An 8,721-nucleotide genomic window follows, 5' to 3' on the forward strand; every position below is an offset into this window, starting at 1 on the left:
CCCCACTCATTTCAACTTTTCACTTTTAGCTGCAGGCCTGTTTTTATAATGGTGATGATTCAGCTGGCTGGGATTATACTTGTAGCACCCTGGAGTTTAGGCAGGGTTGCTCCTCACAAATTTACTCGTCAGGAGTAGTTTTCCTGGTCGATTGTTGGAGATCTATTGATTTCTCCCTAAGTTTGGCCTTGTTGCAGTTTTCTCTTCTACCACTAGGTTGCCACGCAAGGTCAGGTTATGGGTATATGGGGTATCTCAGCCAATTGGCAGGGGTTTTCTTGAATCCCTTGACCTGCAGGGAGAGCATATATATTTGGGTGGAGTCAGGTGATCTATGTTCTGTGCCACCTGGACGGCTGTCTGGGTGGACGTGTGTTGTATTGCCCAGGCTGCTAGGCCGGAGTTTGGGCCTATCCCGGGCACATCTGGCTGCTAGACTGTCTGAGGGCCTATCTAGAAGCAAGAGAAGAAAGAGAGCAGCACAGGGTCGGAACTGCGGTTGCAGTCCAACCAAAAGTGACGGTTCCGCCGACTGGAGAACCTGTCATGGTCGGAGGTAGAAGGGAAGCTGTCGCCACGAAGGGACCAACCACCATATTACCTGTGACCACAGCGAGTAACTAAAGCAAGTACCGGAGCAGTATTCTCACCAACCAAGCCAGCGGAGGTGACGCTTGCAGAGCAGCCTTGTGTGTCAAGCCAGGGACCAAGCAGGCCAGTGGGGTGAAGCTTGAGAGGTATCTGGAGTGCCAAGCTAGGGACCCAGCAGAGAAGCGGGGGTGAAGCTTGAGGGAGATACCACCGTGAAGATTGGAGGAGCTCAAGGGAATCGGTGGCAGTGAATCAGCAGGTCTAGTGAAAGACCGGGAGCTCAGTGGGCTGAAGAACTACAAGGAGAGGTTGTAGTGGAAGAGAAAGGAACTGTTACATTTGTGTTAGGAAATGTTAAAGACTGTTGCCATATGAGACAGCATTCCTGCACGTGCAGATGTAGTGTCTTGCTGGATGCCTTTCCCTGCATGGCTGTCCTCCTATTGAAATCTCGGAGTCTGCCAATTGAACTTCCAACTACCTAACGGTGTCCTGGCCCTAACTCTCTTTCCCCCAAAAGTTTAAGAGAAATAAACTCCCTTTTGCATTCAAGAAGTGTCTGGCGCCTAATGACTTTAATCATCTTGCACCCACCATGCCTCACAACCCACTATACACAGAAGGATGTCAGCTATCTCTGGCCCTGGAGGTTCTCATTAGACCGAAGGAGGCCTGGGACCTTGCTACATATCAAATCTGAATATCTAGTACTTATGTTAGTAAATTTGTACAGACTTACGGTGTCTTGAAATTTTCCACATTTTCTCTTGTTACAACCAAAAACCTAAATGTATTTTATTGGGATTTTATGTGATAGACCAACACAAAGTGGCACATAATTGTGAAGTGGAAAGAAAATAATAAATGGTTTTCAATTTTTTTTTTTACAAATAAATATCTGAAAAGTGTGGCGTGCATTTGTATTCAGCCCCCTTTACTCTGATACCCCTAACTAAAATCTAGTGGAACCAATTGCCTTCAGAAGTCACCTAATTAGTAAATAAAGTCCACCTGTGTGTAATTTTAATCTCAGTATAAATATAGCTATTCTGTGAAGCCCTCAGAGGTTTGTTAGAGGACCTTAGTGACCAAACAGTATCATGAAGGCCAAGGAACACACCAGACAGGTCAGGGATAAAGTTGTGGAGAAGTTTAAAGCAGGGTTAGGTTATAAAAAGAATATACCTTGCTTTTAACATCTCACAAAACACTGTTCAATCCATCATTTGAAAAATGGAAATAGTATGGCACAACTGCAAACCTACCAAGACATGACCGTCCACCTAAACTGACAGGCCAGGCAAGGAGAGCATTAATCAGAGAAGCAACCAAGAGACCCATGGTAACTCTGGAGGAGCTGCAGAGATCCACAGCTCAGGTGGGAGAATCTGTCCACAGGACAACTATTAGTCGTGCTCTCCACAAATCTGGTCTTTATGGAAGAGTGGAAAGAAGAAAGCCATCGTTTAAAAAAAAAAAAAAAAAGTCATAAGAAACTGCAGTTTGCGAGAAGCCATGTGGGGGACGCAGCAAACATGTGGAAGAAGGTGCTCTGGTCAGATGAGACCAAAATTAAACTTTTTGGCCCAAAAGCAAAATGCTATGTGTGGTGGAAAACTAACACTGCACATCACCCTGAACACACCATCCCCACCGTGAAACATGGTGGTGGCGGCATCATGTTGTGGGGATGCTTTTCTTCAGCAGGGACAGGGAAGCTGGTCAGAGTTGATGGGAAGATGGATGAAGCCAAATACAGGGCAATCTTGGAAGAAAACCTGTTAGAGTCCGAAAAAAGGCGTGAGACTGGGCTGGAGGTTCACCTTCCAGCAGGACAAAGACCCTAAACATACAGCCAGAGCTACAATGGGATGGTTTAGATCAAAGCATAGTCATGTGTTAGAATGGCCCAGTCAAAGTCCAGACCTAAATCCAATTGAGAATCTGTGGTCATGTGGTCTGAATCTCCATTCAATCTGACAGAGCTACTTTACAAAGAAGAATGGGCAAAAATGTCCCCCTCTAGATGTGCAAAGCTGGTAGAGACATCCCCAAAAAGACTTGCAGCTGTAATTGCAGAGAAAGGCGGTTCTACAAAATATTGACTCAGGGGGGCTGAATACAAATGTACCCCACACTTTTCACATATTTATTTGTAAACCGTTTTGAAAATCATTTATCATTTTCCTTCCACTTCACAATTATGTGCCACTTTGTGTTGGTCTATCGAATCAAATCCCAATAAAATACATTCACGTTTTTGGTTGTAACATGACAAAATGTGGAAAATTTCAGGGGTTTGAATACTTTTTCAAGGCATTGTACTTATGAAAAAATGTATATTTGTGTGGCACCCTCCTAGTTCAGAGTAGGCTGTTAGGTAAATTTAGTTAGCTCCTCTGTAATCAGTAAAGCAGGGCTTGATTGCTTGTAGCTGTTCAGTGTCTCACAGGATGCTGTTCTGCCACTGTTCATTTCGTTACAAATTCCTTTTCGTTACGAATTTCTTTTCGGGCAAAATTCGGCAAATTCGTTCATTCGGAAGCATCCGAATGAACGGAAGACTTTTTTGACGAATGCATACGTAAACAAATTGTCAGAACGAAACCTGAAAGAACGTAAATCCTAAAAAATCTGAACGAATAATGATTCAACCCATGTGTTTAATGAATCGGAAAATAATTTAAAGGAAATTATAGGTAAAATAGCTGAAGTCAGTAATTCTCCTATTCAGGTCTCTGAGCCATAGCAGCTAATTTGGGATAAATTTAGATTTACATTTTTATTGAAATTTCCTTTGAAATTATGCTAAAGTAACTGTTAGTGAACACTACAAATGCATCCGAAGTTACGAATTATCCGAAGTAACGAATGCCGCATCTAAACGAATGAAACGGAATGAATACGAATGTATTCCGAAGTCACGAACGCCAATCATAACAAATTATCTGTTAACGAAAACAAAAAAGAAAAGGAAACAAAACAATTTTTTCGGTAGTGCAAAAAATCTATCTTCTACTTTCCCCTTTATTCTGGAGAGTTCTGGAAGTATAGTGGGAGGGAGAGCAGAACAGGCAACCTGAAAATTTTATGGATCTCCGGCCAGTCCCTGGAGAGGGTTGTCTAGTAGGTGTCAGGAGAGCCTATAAGAGTTCTGAAGCCTGGCGGCAGTGTGCAGGGTTCCAGGGTCCAGCTTCTGGAGGAGACCCCTGTGCTTTGGGCTCTGCCCCCTGGGGCAGAGAGGCAGAGAAGAAGCCTCAGGAGGCCTTACTGTTGAAAGACATTAGGGTCCCAGCTAGGCTTAGCTGGAGGCCCTACCAGAGAGAGAGAGAGAGAGCCATGGGTCAGAGTCTGGATAAGAAGATGCATAGAAGCTGCACTATTCTGGGACTGAGTACTCTGTTAGTGGAGAAGTGACTGTGGGGTGATTCCTCTTACAGGCCAATGCTTGGATTAGCCAGGAGCTGTGGAAGACAGCCAGGAGTTGCACTAAATGAGCAGGAAAAAGTACAGTGCAGCCTAGTGCATACAGCTTGCAATTTGTTTAGAGCAGCCAAAAACCTAGCAGTCCTCAAGTTCTACAGTTCCAAATATCTCATGCTTCCATCCCTATCCAAGTTCCTGTTCAATAAAAACCCTAAAAAGAAACTCCTGCACTGATTCTTGAGCCAGTGGAAGTATAAGGAAAATACCTGATTGCGAGGGTCTCTTTAACAACTTCAGCCCCGGAAGATTTTACCCCCTTCCTGACCAGAGCACTTTTTGCGATTCGGCACTGCGTCGCTTTAACTGACAATTGCGTGGCTGTGAGACGTTACACATAAACAAAATCGATGTACTTTTTTCCCCAAAAATAGAGCTTTCTTTTAGTGGTATTTGATCACCTCTGCGGTATTTATTTTTTGCACTATAAACAAAAAAAGAGCGTCAGTTTATAATAAAAAGCAATCATTTTTTACTTTTTGCTATAATAAATATTCCCCAAAAATATATAAATAAGCACATTTTTTCCTTAGTTTAGGCCGATATGTATTCTTCTTCATATTTTTGGTAAAAAGAAATAGCAATAAGCGTATATTGATTGGTTTCCACAAAAGTTATAGCATCTACAAAATAGGGGATAGATTTATGGCATTTTTATTATTTTTTTTTTTAATTATTAGTAATGGCGGCGATCTGCAATTTTCAGCGTAACTGCAACATTATGGCGGACACATCGCACACTATTTTGGGAGCATTGTCATTTATACAGCGATCAATGCTATAAAAATGTACTGATTACTGTGTAAATGACACTGGCAGGGAACGGGTTAAATACTAGGGGGCGATCAAGGGGTTAAGTGTGTCCTAGGGAGTGATTCTAACTGTGGGGGGGATGGGCCACCACTGACATGACAGCGATCACTGCTCCCGATGACAGGGAGCAGTAGATCCCTGTCATGTCACAAGGCAGAATGGGGAAAGGCCTTGTTTACAAAGGCACAGTGGCGGCTGGTGCTCCATTTTTTTTTTTTAGGGGGGCGCAAACAAAATCCCAACCAACCCCCCCCCCCCCTCAACGTCACTTGCCCGTGATGGGGCCTATAGACAGACAGAGGGATAGAATGGATAAGATAGATAGATATACAGATAGATATACATAGATAGACAGACAGACATGTAGATAGATAGATAGATAGATAGATAGATAGATAGATAGATAGATACAGATAGAGAGAGATGGATAGATAGATACAGAGATATAGATATAGATATAGATATAGATATAGATATAGATATAGATATAGATATAGATATATCTATATCTATATATAGATATAGATATATCTATATATATATAGATATAGATATATCTATAGATATATCTATATCTAATATATACACAACTGGGTTGCAATAATTGTCGGTCAACAAATCCCAGACGACGCCCCCACATGTAGCACTAACTCAGTGGAGCTGCTGGTTTAAGCGGGTCTGTTACCTTCATTTTGCTTCCCTCTGTTTCACCGGCACCAGGTCTAGGGGTTCCGTTGAGTTTACTTCTGGACGACACACGCACCAACACTGGAGTACATTTTCAATGCTTTATTGAACAAACAAACTTTAGGAAGTAGCGGGAAAGAAGCGGAAAAGGAAACTTTCAGGAGAAACTCAAATATCTTCTTATAGAATCTTAGCGACATGTCCTGGTAGAATTCAGATAATTATGTGGAATGCGTTCCCCTCATGGGACACACTCTTTGCTCGTCTGGATAGGCCTCTCTCACCGGTCTAGCAGCCAGTACGCAGCACGAATCAAAAGTCTTTGCCACAGACTCGTTTGAGGGTTAAATCTGTACGATCCTCTGCCACAGGATGTATCAGATTTTCTCTGCAATGAAAGTCAGTCACAGTGCCTGAACCTCTAAGCCGAACCGGCAACACTATGATAGTCACTTCTTTTGGATACGTCCTTCGACCGAGTCACCAGGCCCCTCTATAGACCAGCACGCTGCGTGATCTCTCCAAGACAGGTCCTCCCCTGGGATCTCCTCGGCCGTCCAGCTTCGTCACGCAGGACCGACAGCTCAGGACTATTCCTCGGCCGCAGTGGTAGGCTCCAGACAAGCCTCTGGACCCACCCCTGCGCCGCAGCATCGTGGGCCTCCCGATCGGAGGACCACGAGGTAGCTCCTTAACGCATACCTGTCGGCCAGGAGGGCCAGCAGGTGGCTGTAGACAAAAGACCCTAGAACATGGCGTCTGTCCCATAAATACCCCCTTCCCAGAATGCAACTCGGAGGACCACCTCCACTGAGCTTGTCTCCGAGACAGAGGAGCATCTATTCACTTCGACACGTTGCCTTTCCAACACTGACCAGTGGTAACAGCGACACCCACCGGTCAGCACGGAAACGCACACAACGTCAGCCAAGCTGGAACAGAGGCAAACTTTTAACCTTCCTAACACACAATTTACTAAATTTACCTAACATGCGGTAGATTAAAAATCTACCAGCGCTACATATATATGCAGTTATACAGATAGATAGATAAATATACAGATAGATATACAGATAGAGATATACAGATAAAGAGAGATGGATAGATAGATACAGATAGATATATATAAATGCAGTTAGATAGATAGATAGATATGCAGTTATACAGATAGAATAGAGGGAGAGATGAGATGATAGAATGCACAGCATGACTGTAGGACGCAGTGCTGGGAGCCCCCGTGATATACACATACAGGAGATGTATGTAATGAAGGCTCCAGCAAATTGTCGGTTGAAGGGCTGGAGCAGAGGTTGATTCCTGGCAGAGGTGAAGCACGGCTCCCTCCACCCTCCGATCACAGACTGAGAAGAATATAATACGGTGGACAGACAGGCTGTCAGTAACACAGTATCTTGGCTTCTCCATTCACACAGAGCCGAAACAGGAAGCTACATGCCGCCGGGAGACAGCAGCGCCCAGACATGAAGGAGAATGCCCCAATCAGCTTGTAGAGGCGCACTGCACAGAGCCACAGGGCATCAAAAAAACCCCGCAATGAAGCGTCTTGCCTGCAACCACGGGATTGCATTGGCATGACGCTTCCATAGTGCATAGTGTCCGCCCGGAACACAGTGCACTTAAAGGAAGTTTGTTTTTTTTTTCTTAAAGAGACCTTTTTTTTTTTTTTCTATTTTTTGTGGGGGGGGGGGGGGCGGTGCCCATGCGCCCCCTATGGATATGGATAGGCCACCACTGCAAAGGCATCTCCCCGTTCTGCCTCTCCATGACACGATCGCGGGACACCGGCGGACATTGAGTCTGTGAGACCCGCGGACATGGTCACGATGTATGCGGCGAGCACACGCTCACTAGCCCCGCCAATTAAGGGGGCCATACAGGTATGTCCATTTGCCCACTGCTGCCATTGTGCCGACGTATATCAACGCGCAGCGGTCGGCAAGTGGTTAACGGCCAAACTTTGTGATTGGGTGGCTGCAGCTACCAAACTGAAATTTCCTAATTCTCCAGTCTGCTCCCCAGCTCACTGAGCACCTCTGATCACTTCCATTTCATGTGTATTTTCAGTTACCGCATGTAATTCTCTTCTCTCCATCCGCTACAGTGATCTGCCTGTCTCCGGCAATCCTATCTGTCTACATTGACTGTACAATTTCATAGACTGGAGCCTTGTATTGCGTCTGAGGTTCTGCTTCAGAGTCCGCTTCCCCCGCCTCAGTCTCCTTCATTGTCTCTGCGCGCCGGCCTGACACTCGTACTCTGTCTGGAAGCTTTCTCATAGGTCTCTTATTATTTGTGGCCAACTTGTTTCATTATGGTAATTCCCTGTGTCACTGGAGACAATTCATTCCCTTTACAGGACAAAATAATATTACGAGCCGCCACTGTGTCAGTGAAGACTGTGTGTGGCCTGCCATGTCGGATGCTAAGCAATACTAATAATAGAGGCAGGACAGATTGAAGGAGAAGCTGTTTCTAATTGAAAAGTTTTAAAATGAGCAGTTGTTCTGTTAAAGGATAGCTATGCTTGCAGTGCAGCTTCTTCACCATGTAGGCTGCATTTTGGATCAAATGGGATGCTATACTTTGATTTTAAAAGATCATTTTGTCCTTTCCACTTAGGCCTGCAGATGCACAGCTCGTGTTTGACACCTCTAGGGGGAACTCTCGAGAGAGGGTGAAAAACCAGGCCATCTTCGATCTCCCAAGGGCTCCCTCTAGTGTGGTGCTTGTCAAACTGCAGTCTGTGGGCCTCTAGACCGCCGTTCTCAACTATGGTTCCTCCAGAGGTTGCTAGGAGATTCCTTGACCTGTGGCTGATTGACCTCCAATCTTTTGGTGCTTGATGATGCCTGCATAGTTCTGGTTCCAATATCATTTGGCAAAGCCAGCGGCAGGTCACCAATAACCTTTTTAGCTCTTTGTAAGGGTGGCAATATGTCCACTAACCACCACTTTAGGGGACATTCCACTGGGCCACCAGTGTAAAGAACATTCTTCCCATTGCTCACAAATCTAAGCAGCTTGCATCCCACTGACCTCCAATACAATGAACATTTTTACCAATGATCACCAATATGAGGAAAATTCTTCCCACTGACCTCCAATGTGAGGAACATTCTTCCCACT

Source organism: Aquarana catesbeiana, linkage group LG10 (genome assembly GCF_042186555.1).
Source record: "Aquarana catesbeiana isolate 2022-GZ linkage group LG10, ASM4218655v1, whole genome shotgun sequence".
Lineage (NCBI taxonomy): Eukaryota > Metazoa > Chordata > Amphibia > Anura > Ranidae > Aquarana > Aquarana catesbeiana.